The following is a 10,820-nucleotide window of genomic DNA, read 5'->3' on the forward strand; positions in this document are numbered from 1 at the left end:
ATTGAGCTTTCATGCATAAGGTGCATTATCCAATTTTGCACTTACACCTTGTTTTCACTAATCCATTGGCCATTTGCTTAAGTGTGATTAAGAACATGATTAACACAGCATATATATAGCTAATCATAACAGATTTCAGCATGAACAACAACACAATTTCCAGATCTAGATTTTTCTTCACCAATTTTCTCTCAAACTTTCATCAATTTTTTTCAAATACATTGCACTTTCCTTGATTCCTTCATCATCCATAAGCATTGTGGAGCATTATTGAAGCAAGATCCAAGGGATTTCGTGCAGATTGGAAGCATTTCAAAGCTTGAAGCTCATCCATGGCAGTTGCAATTTCTGTTGGAATCAAGCTCAATTAAACATCAATTCTTCATTCATCCATCCATACAAGTGTTGTGGAGTATCTGTTTGTGCTTAGCAAGGCCTGAATCGAGCTGTTCCACTTCTGCATCTTCATCAAGGTCAGAAATCGATTTCCATAATTCATGAATTGGTTATGTGATTATGATAGATCTTTGAACACTGAGCAAACTGAGCTTCGAATCATTAATTTTCATGTAGAATTGAATTAGCTATGAGGATTTAAAGTTTGACATGTGAATGTTCTTAGCTTCGATTCGTTCATGAGATGTGGAATTAGGTTAAAATATGCATGGATTCATGTTGTATGTTAAGAGATGAACACATTGATATGCTCACTTTTAAAATCTGAGAAAAATGTTCATCATCCATGATGAACACGATGAAGATTGCTGAGAAATTTTCCAGAATTGGTGTTTTGATCCGTTAGGTTGTGTTATTCGCGCGCTGCATGTGTTGTTAAGATGCTGAACATGTATTGGACCACGTTGGCGCATGTATGGCAGTTTGGTTGGTTATCCTTGTTTCGCCTTGCCACATCAGATTAATGAAACGCAGAGTTTCATTGTGTGGCCCGCATTATTTTGAATGTTGCATCACTTCGAATCCTGGTTCCAGCACTATTTTCAAATTGCATTTCATTTTTTCATTTTCCCTCCATGTCATTCATACTATGCTTCTACATGTTTTTTTTTATTTTTTCTTTCACTTCATAAATTCATAACTAAATGATAAATCATCCAAAAAATGTGTGGATTTTTGCACTGTTCTCCTTATTGTTTCTAGTTTTTTTTCATTATTTTTCCAGAAATTGTGCATGGATGGAAATTTATTTGGCCTAGGGTTTGTGTGCATATGTTCATTTTGTGTTATACCTTGCCATATCACTTGTAAAATGATGAGATTTAATCCAATGCTCATGAAATTTCATATGCTTAAACTAGACTTCATGCTGGACATTTTGGTGTTGAGTTTGCATTTTTATCATTTGTGGTTGCTGAGATATGATCATGTGAATGTAGGTGTGACAATGTGTGTCACACCTTTGCTTGTCCAATTTGATTAATTTCTTTGCCATGCCAAATGAATTCCAATTGATGTGATTGTTTGTATGATGCTTCCTATGGATGTTGTGAATGCTCATGAGTATTTGTGGAATTTTTGGATTCATTTCTGATTTGTTTGAGATTTTTCTTGCTGGATGATCATTTGTGCACTTTTGAATAGTCTTGAATTTCAATCATTTGTGAAATGCTTGTGCTTTATCATATGGATGTGAAATTTTGCACATTGTTTCTAGACATGTTGAAATTTGTTTTGGCTTTGGTTTGAGGTCTTTATCATGTTTCATTTCTGTTTTAGGCTTGTGCTAAGTTGATGTACCATTTGGTGTCATCTTTGAGCTTGTTTGTGCTTACCTTGCCTTATGCCATTTCTTTACCATGCTTAATCATGTCCAAATGCCCTAAGTTTTTGTGTGATGATCATGTTGTGTGTTCTGTTTAGCCATGATTTTTCTTGAGATTAATTGAATCATTTTTGAATTAATGTGCATTTGTTCATTCTGTTGTCTCAATGTGCTTTCAACTTGCATGCCTTGCTATGATTGGTTTATGAAATGAATTTGGTTGATGCTATTGACATGAGACCTTTTGGATTGTATTCTTAATTGATTGAGGTTGATTCATGTTGAATTTCATGTTCTGTTATGAATTTTTTCTCCCTCTTTGACCCTAGGCCTTGCCCTAGTGGTTTGCTTCTCATGTTTGAGCTTTGTTTTCAGGTTAAGAAGTACATGGCCACAATGGGATTGATTCACTTGCTTGAGTTGATTAATTGGTTATTGTTGACTAATCTTGAGTTGTTTTGTAGGTGGCTTTTAGCTCATTTGAGTTGAGCTTGTGGCTTTGCACCTTGTTGCATTGCTTGTTTGACTATTGTTGACTGTGTACTGTTAACTGTTGACTATCGGTTGTCTGTTTGACTTTTTTGAGTTGTATACTGATTGAGTTAGATTTTTTTCAGGTACATTAGTTGCTTAAGTTCTTTTGAACTTGCATTTGCTTTTGCTTGGTTGCTTAACCATTTGAGGTATAACTCTCTGACTTCATGTAGTCTGGAAGACATGTCCTGTTACTTGCGCAGGCACCTGTCTGAAGCCTTCCTTAAGAGGCAATGCTTGTGTTTGTTTATCTTTGTGCCAAGAAGGAAAAGACCTCTATGAGGCAATTGGCAGATAAAAGAGATGTGTAATCCATCTCCTGCTATTCAGTGAGTCATTCACTTTGCTCACACACCTTGTGTTGATGCATTGTGGATATTAACCCAAGATCTTTGTTGAGTCAGTCATATATGGAGAAGAGTTCCTACTTTCTGAACTCCCACACTTTCATTTGTCTGAAGCTATCCCAGGCCAGGGATAAGAGCTGTGAGGCATACCCCTCACTTCCCATTTCATCTGCTTCACCCTAACTCTCAATGTTAGGGTTAAGAGCTAACATCACCCGATTCCAGTTAGCTTGTGTTTCACAGCCTAGCCTTGTGTGAGCCCACTTTGTTTGTATATAGTGTGTGCTAATTGTGTGTATGTTTGCTTTGCCTGTGCTGTTTAGGATAGCTTGCTCCCTGTGCAAGTTAGATAGCAACCTTAACTTAGGGATCGTATGCATGATAACTTCTAGGCTCGAGTCGTAGTCTCCCTAGTAGTTTGTGTCTCCCTTTGTATCTGGTTAGGATAGTCCTTTGTCCCTGCGTAGGGGAACTATGTCGCCCTGATCCTCATGCCAGATGAGGTACGTAGGCAGGAGATGAGCTGATCTCTTCGGGCGCCCTTTTATTTTGTCCTCTTGTGTGTGTTAGGAGATGGATATAAGACCAGCGATTGGCATTCCGTATCCTATTGTTGTGTGCTTGGAGTCCGATGTAAGTCCAGCGATTGGCATTTGGTTTCCAGTGTGTGTTGGTCTGGTTCGGAGTCTAATGTAAGTTCAGCGATTGGCATTCGGTTTCCATGTTTGCCCGTTTTGTGTGGAGTCTGACGTAAGTCCAGCGATTGGCAGTCGGTTTCCTGTGTGGTTTTGTTTGGCGTGCGTTAGCCGAGCTACGAGTGCTCTGATTCTTCTTTAGCCCGAGAAGATACGTATGCATAGGATGCGACATCCTAGCGAGCACATTTCTCCCTGTCCCGAACTACGTCGACTCTGATGTCTGTGCTTGACAGACTACGTAGGCCCAGGATGCGATATCCTGCCGAGTTAGTTTCTTTTGTCCTTTCTGTGTCTCTTTCAGCCAATGTTTGATGTTTGAGCAGTTTTTAGCAACCTTTATCCTTCCTTTTGTGCGTGGATCCCGTCGAGTACGACGGATGCGTAGGGGTGCTAATACCTTCCCTTTGCATAACCGACTCCCGATCCCATCTCTCTCTGGTCGCGAGACCATGTCTTTTCCAGGTTTACTTCGAGCGTTTCCTTTCCCTCTTTTGGGATAAATAACGCACGATGGCGGCTCTGTTGTTTTGTTTTCCCGTCGGTTTTTCGCGTAATGCGACACAGGTCACAGGAACCGGATGCCAAGTCATGAATCCTCATCCCCAAGCGGTTGACAAAGTCTCTCCTCAGCAGAGCATGTTCCCCAGTAGAGTTGACAGTATCCAGACTATATATCCCCAGCGGAGTTGACAATGTCAGACTATATCTCCCTAGCAACAGCGGAGTGGTTGCATAACCAACAGATGAGAGGGTGGTGTTCCCAGTGTTCATCTCATTCCCCAACAAATTATTTTTAACAGATTTGTTAATCCCCAGCTTGAGGGCGATTAGCAAGTTCATATCCCCAGCAAAGGTCGTTTCCTACGACATTTCCCCAGGAAGTGTTTTCCCCACAGACTCTCCTCACAGAGCCTCGCCGAACAAAGTTTCCATAGTTGATACTCCCCTCGCAAAGTCAACTTTTCAAGCAGCCAATTTATTTTTGGTGGCTCATTGGTCCCGGCAGACGGATCATTCCCCACATAGCATTCAAGGATTGATACAGCGATCTGTTCCCTACCGGAGTTTGCTTCCCCAAGCAGATTTCTTTTTACACCATGCATAACATTTGCATTTGCATGCATATCATATCAAGCATACACATAAGCTGATAAACAGGTTCTTCCAAGCAGATTGAAGAATTACTTTATAACCAAGGTCATGAGATCCAGCCAGAGGATCAAGCGTGAGTGATCCAGCCTGAGGGTCATTTTGAAGATTCAGCCTGAGAATCGTGTTCCAGTGATCCAGCCTGAGGGTCATTTCGAAGATTCAGCCTGAGAATCGTTTTCCAGTGATCCAGCCTGAGGGTCATTTCGAAGATTCAGCCTGAGAATCGTGTTCCAGTGATCCAGCCTGAGGGTCATTTCGAAGATTCAGCTTGAGAATCGTGTTCCAGTAAGCCAGCCTAAGGCTCAATTTGAAGATTCCCTAGTGAAGTCGCCTACAAGCTTTATTTCCCCAGCAAGCCCAAGTCTAATTGAGGAGTCGTTACAACATGTTCTAGCCCGAAGAATATGTACGAAGCCCAAAAGTGGAATATTCTCGAAGCTGCATAACTAATATGAAGGTTGGGTGTAGATTTCAAAAGAGGGTCAACCAGCGCATGCCTCAGATGCAGGATCCTAATGATGGGAATTTATCATCAAAATAATCCAGATCTAGCCAGAAGATCGAAGTAGATTCAGCCAGAGAATCGAAATAAAGAAGATCTAGCCAGAAGATCGAAAATCGCAACAATTCAGATCTAGCCAGAAGATCGAAGTAGATTCAGCCAGAGAATCAAAAGGAATAGATTCAGCCAGAGAATCAAAACGAAGAAGATCTAGCCAGAAGATCAAAATCGTATCCAGTCCGAGGATCAAAATTAATATCCAACCAGAGGACTAAATTGAGTATAGGTTCAACCAGAGGATCGACACTCCAGATTAAGCCAGAAGGCTGATTCAGATCCAGCCAGAGGATCGGAAGAAAAAGAAACAGCGCGGTGTATTTCCGTGTTTTTGTGGTGTTCTCGGAGCGTAAATTTTCGGTCTGTCTTTGGTATTCAATCACAGCTCACCCCGTTTATCTGATAAGCTGTTCGTTTTCATCCTACTCGGGTTAGCTGATGATTGAATAGGGGCAGCTGTAACACCCCAAAATTTGCCCTCCTCATTCATGCATTCATTTAGCATTTCATATTGCATTTCATCATGTCAATCAGAATTAGATCCAAGAAACTTTATTTAAAAATAAAAAATAAAAAATAAATAAATAAATTTAATTAAATAAATAAATAAATAAAATAAAATATAACAAAAAAATTTTGACTTGGGTCTCTCTCATTTGAGCCCACAAAGCCATGAAATTCAGTCTATAAATACCAAGGCTTCACTTGAGAAAAAGGAAGAGAAGCAAAATACTCTGAGGTTTCCTTGGAACAAAACCCTGGACAAAACCTGGAGAGAAACCTGACAGAGAACTCAGAGCAACCCCCAGGCAACTCTGAAAGGTTCATTCTGACTCACACACTTTCATCTCACGCAAACCCTAACATTGCCTTGCAAACCCAGTCGTGCCATTTGATTTCAACCGATCTCTCCAATCAGGTTTGCCCTTATTCCTATTACCTTTATGCTCTTAATTTGGATCATCTGAATGTATGAGGTATGATGGATGAATTTCATTAGGTTTTTCGCCTATGGGTTTAACATGTATATGAATGTATAAACAATGCCTTGAATGTTTAACCGTTTAATTTTTGAGTGTATGCCACAGGGTTTGAGGTTTCTGAAACCATACTGTTATCCATGAAAAAAATGCTTATCGTGTTTCACTAACCCTTTTGTTGAGCTTTTGTGAGGGTTCACATACTTTTGCAGGGATACCCTGGAGGTTTATTCCGATTACCTGTACTAACTTACTTTCTTGGATGATGCCAGCCTGAGGGATCTCTGGGTTTCTTATTTCTATAATTGCTGTTACTCCGGATCTTTATCCGTGGGGTAGATATCTTCATCCCCTTTTTTACCTTTTTCCGCATTTTTATTGCTCTCCTAGCTGGAAGACCTCGATAGGAGGCAATGTTTTGTGTTTACCTTAAGATACATGTTTTGTGTTTTGTGTTCGTATCCCTGCAGGTAGCGCGGTTCCTTCGTCAAGGACTGCCTTTTTGCCCTTGAGCATCCCAAACCCTAACCCTTCATTGATTTTTCTTCTCCTAAACACACGTTTACTCCTTCTACTATAGGTGAGTAAGTCTCCAATTATCGAGCATCCGGTAGATTGCGTAGTAACGTCGTTCGTCCAAAACTCACTCCATAACCCCGTAGTTAGCCGAACTACGGTTTGCTCTGATTCTCATTCCAGATGAGATACGTAGGCATAAGACGCGATGTCTTAGCGAGCACACATCCCTCCAACCCATAGGTCAGCCGAGCTACGAAGACTCTGATTCTCATATTCAGATGAGATATGTATGCAGTGGATGCGACATCCGCGCGAGTCATTTTCATTTAACCCTTTTTTTGGTAAACAACACAAGATAAACTCACACCCTTTAGACAAGAACTACAAAAGTGGATCCCGTAGAGTACTACGGATGCGTAGGGGTGCTAATACCTTCCCTTCGTATAACCGACTCCCGAACCCAAGATTTGGTTGCGAGACCCCGTCTTGTCCTTTCCTTTTTCAGGTTTACTTCGAGCGTTTCCTTTCCCTCCTTTGGGATGAATAACGCACGGTGGCGACTCTTCTGTCATTTTCTTTCGCTGGTTGTTTTTTCGCGCACTGTATTTTTCAGGTTGCTACACCATGTGAGTGTGTAAAACCATTCAAAATCATTTCATGGACACAATTGGATTGGAATTAAGCATGTATGATGCACCAAATTTAAATTCTTCATTTTCCCTCCAAAAAGCACATGTATGCACCAATGGTCATGTGAGATTTTTTTTCATGCAATGAAATGATTTATTTGGAAAATATAGGTCATGAGAAGCAATTTGCAAAAAGAGTGGCTTAAATTGGAGTTTTGGATCAAAAGTTATGGCACTTTGAAGTTTCATGCACACTTGGTGATCATTTGCTCATAACTTCTCAACCCTTTGTCAGATGCTCATGATCTTAGACTTTTTGTAAATGGGAGAGAAAGATCTTCAACTTTCATGTTGACCAAAATTTCATTTGAAGCTTCTTTGATGTTGGAAAGTCAAGTTGAATGTGGTCCAAAAACTTGCCATTTTGGGAAACTTGAAATTACAGGTCACTTTCCATTTTTGGAAACTTTTGATCTGACTTCAAAATCTTCAAGGTAGATGTTTGACATGATGAATAAGCCTCTTTTGGACATGAATAAAGTGTCTCAAACCATTTCTCCACCTCACAGCCCTCAGTTGACTTTCAGTTGACTTGTGTGGGCCTTAGATGACCTGGAAATGCACTGATGACTTTGAGCCTCTTCCACTTGGCAAAGTTGCTTCAAAATGAACCTTGGCTCATATAAGCTTTCTAGAATGATCATGTGGCCTTCATCTCAAGGAAAAACTTTCTCTTTTGCACTGATGATTGTTCTTGATGCCAGTTCTTGTTGATAAGATGCAATGTAATATGTAATGTTATTGACCTAAAAAAATGAAATGAATGCATGAATGGGGGGGTGCAAATTTGAGGTGCTACAACTTTAACCGGTGACGGGTATTCTCATTTCTTTTGGTATTCTACCCAGTAAAAAGGTAGTTGTGATCCATATTTTGTTCCCCAGAGAGTTAATCCTTGATATGTTCATCTTAACCGATGACGAGTTTTCTTCTCCTTGTGGTTTTCTACCCAGTAACCGGTAGTTGTAAATCCTACTTTTCCCTTGTGTGGGGTCTATCCTTGATATGTTCATCCTAACCGATGACAGATTTTCTCTTCTATGATATTATATCCGGTAACTGATAGATATAATCCCTATTTTTTTTGCTCCTTATCAGAGTCGATCCTTGATATGTTTATCCTAACCGATGACGGGTCTTCTCTTTGGTTAGTTTTCTACCCAGTAACTGGTAGTTGTAAATCCTACTTTGTCCCCTATTTCAGAGTTGATCCTTGATATGTTCATCCTAACCGGTGACGAATTTTCTCTTTGATTGGTTTCTACCCGGTAGCCGGTAGTCGTAAATCCTATTTTTCTCCCCTCGCAGAGTTTATCCTTGATATGTTCATCCTAACCGGTGACGGATTTTCTCTCTGACGATTTTCTATCCAACTTTCGATAGATGTAATTTCTATCCTTTTTGTTCAGTTGGTATATCCTTGATATGTTCATCTTAACCGATGACGGGTATCCTCCTTGACAATCCCATGCAAGTCTATCCTTGATATGTTCATCTTAACCGGTGACAGATTTTCTTCCCTGTCGAGTTTATCCTTGATATTTTCATCCTAACCGATGACGGATACTCTCACCCTTGGTCTTCTGTCCAGTAACTGGTAGTTGTAAATCCTATTTTCTACAGTTTTTCCCAACAAGGTTATTCTTACCCAGTAACCGGTAATGAATTTCCTCTCCTGGAATCCTCAGCGAGTCATCCTTGATATGTTCATCCTAACCGATGATGGATGTTCTCCCTGTCATATCTTTATTATCTCCTTACCCAGTAACAGGTAGTGGATAATAGATTTCTACTCCTCCTGTGTTGAAGTTTATCTTCCTCAGTTGAGTTGAGTGCGCATTTCCTTAGTGAAATCGCTTTTCCCCTGCATAAGTCGAGTACCTCAATTTTATCCTGAGTTACTCATATTCCCTACAGATGTTGTTTTTCCCTGGCTGAGTCTTTCCATTTTATATGGATGTCCTCGAGTCCCCCAGTAGTTTTAAGTCGTAGCCTGGCCTACGCATAACCTCTTTTATCCCCCCAGAGTCTCGGTCTCCCCAGTGAGTTTTCCTTACAGAATGCATTGTGCTCCTGCAGATTTTTGGTCTCTCTTATTTCTTTTTCTTTTGTGGCAATATTTCCCCACAAAGAATTTACTTTTGCATTCATATCATATGCATCATGAGGTCTCTTAGGGACCAAAATTTGTTTCTCTATGTTGTTATTTAAGCCCACTCTACTAAGTCGACTTGAAGATTTTAACCTTCACCTCCTAAGTTAGAATGTCCTTAAATAGGGGCAGCTGTAAGACCCCAATTTTGACCCTAATATCCCTCATGTAACTTCATCATAGGCATTAGCATGGGATCATACCTTGGCATCCTCCTTACCCCTTTTTCATTGGGTTTGGTTTGGGAGAGATAACCAAGCACTTTGTGATTGTATCATATTTGTATTTTATCATTTCACTAACCAAAATACCCAAAATATGTCTTTGTATTTGCCTAACTCTTTTGTAGGAAAGGCATGACCCCATTGATTCATCAAGTTCACATCTAGGGTTTGAGACCCTCATGAACAAAGAGAACAACCAAGAATTGATTCAATAATGGTTATGAGAATCATATATGAGTCCCAATGTTCTCTACATGTTATATTGATCAAGTTTTCTTCAAGAGTTTGAGGGTGATTTGCCTTGGAAACCCTAGTTTGACTGGGTATCTTGAGTAACTTCTCCAACAAGCTATCTCACCAATTGATCAAATTTCTCAAGTGACACTTCAAAATTCATCATCTTATGAATATATGATCTACCATGAGCCAATAAAGTCAAGAGAATTGGAATTTAGCAAGTTGGTTGATGGTGGTTGGCCAGATGAATTCATCTGATCAAAATTGGGTCTCCCTAGATCCTATCTCCTACAATTTTAACTATATGAAAATGATTCAAAGATCAAACTTACTCTAAATGACATTCCAAACAACTTTCATGTTGAGACCTAGAGCTAGTTTTGCTTGGAAAATCATTTTCTATGTTGAAACATTATAGGTCATTTTGTCTAAACCCTAATTTGAAAGTCAACTTCCCAAGGCCATAACTTTCTCAATTCTTATGAGATGAAATATTTACAAGTTGCACAATTAAATTCAATGTGTTTAATTTAACTTTGATGTTTTGAGTGGGAGTTAATTCAACTATTTTGAGCATGTGATATGAGGTTACATTATAGGTCACTTTTGACCTATACCATTGATCAAGTCATTTTTCCAAACTTCAAAAATGCATAACTCTATCATTTATAATCCAAATGACATGACATTGGTGGCTATTTTAAAGTTATTTGAAATACCTACAACTTTTGTGAATACACTTTTCTCATTTGAAGCTCATATAAAAAGTTAAGCAAGGTGGAATATTGAGACATATGGCTTGACACTTAGAAAAAATTTGATATGTCAAAAATTTCCAAACTTCCACCTCAATTTCTTCAAGTTAAAAACTCCAAATGGAAATGTGTTGAACATGAAAGTTATTCCTCTTGATCTCACCTTTCCAAAGAGCTCAAATTCATTCATCTTG

This window comes from Lathyrus oleraceus, chromosome 7, assembly GCF_024323335.1.
Source record: "Lathyrus oleraceus cultivar Zhongwan6 chromosome 7, CAAS_Psat_ZW6_1.0, whole genome shotgun sequence".
Lineage (NCBI taxonomy): Eukaryota > Viridiplantae > Streptophyta > Magnoliopsida > Fabales > Fabaceae > Lathyrus > Lathyrus oleraceus.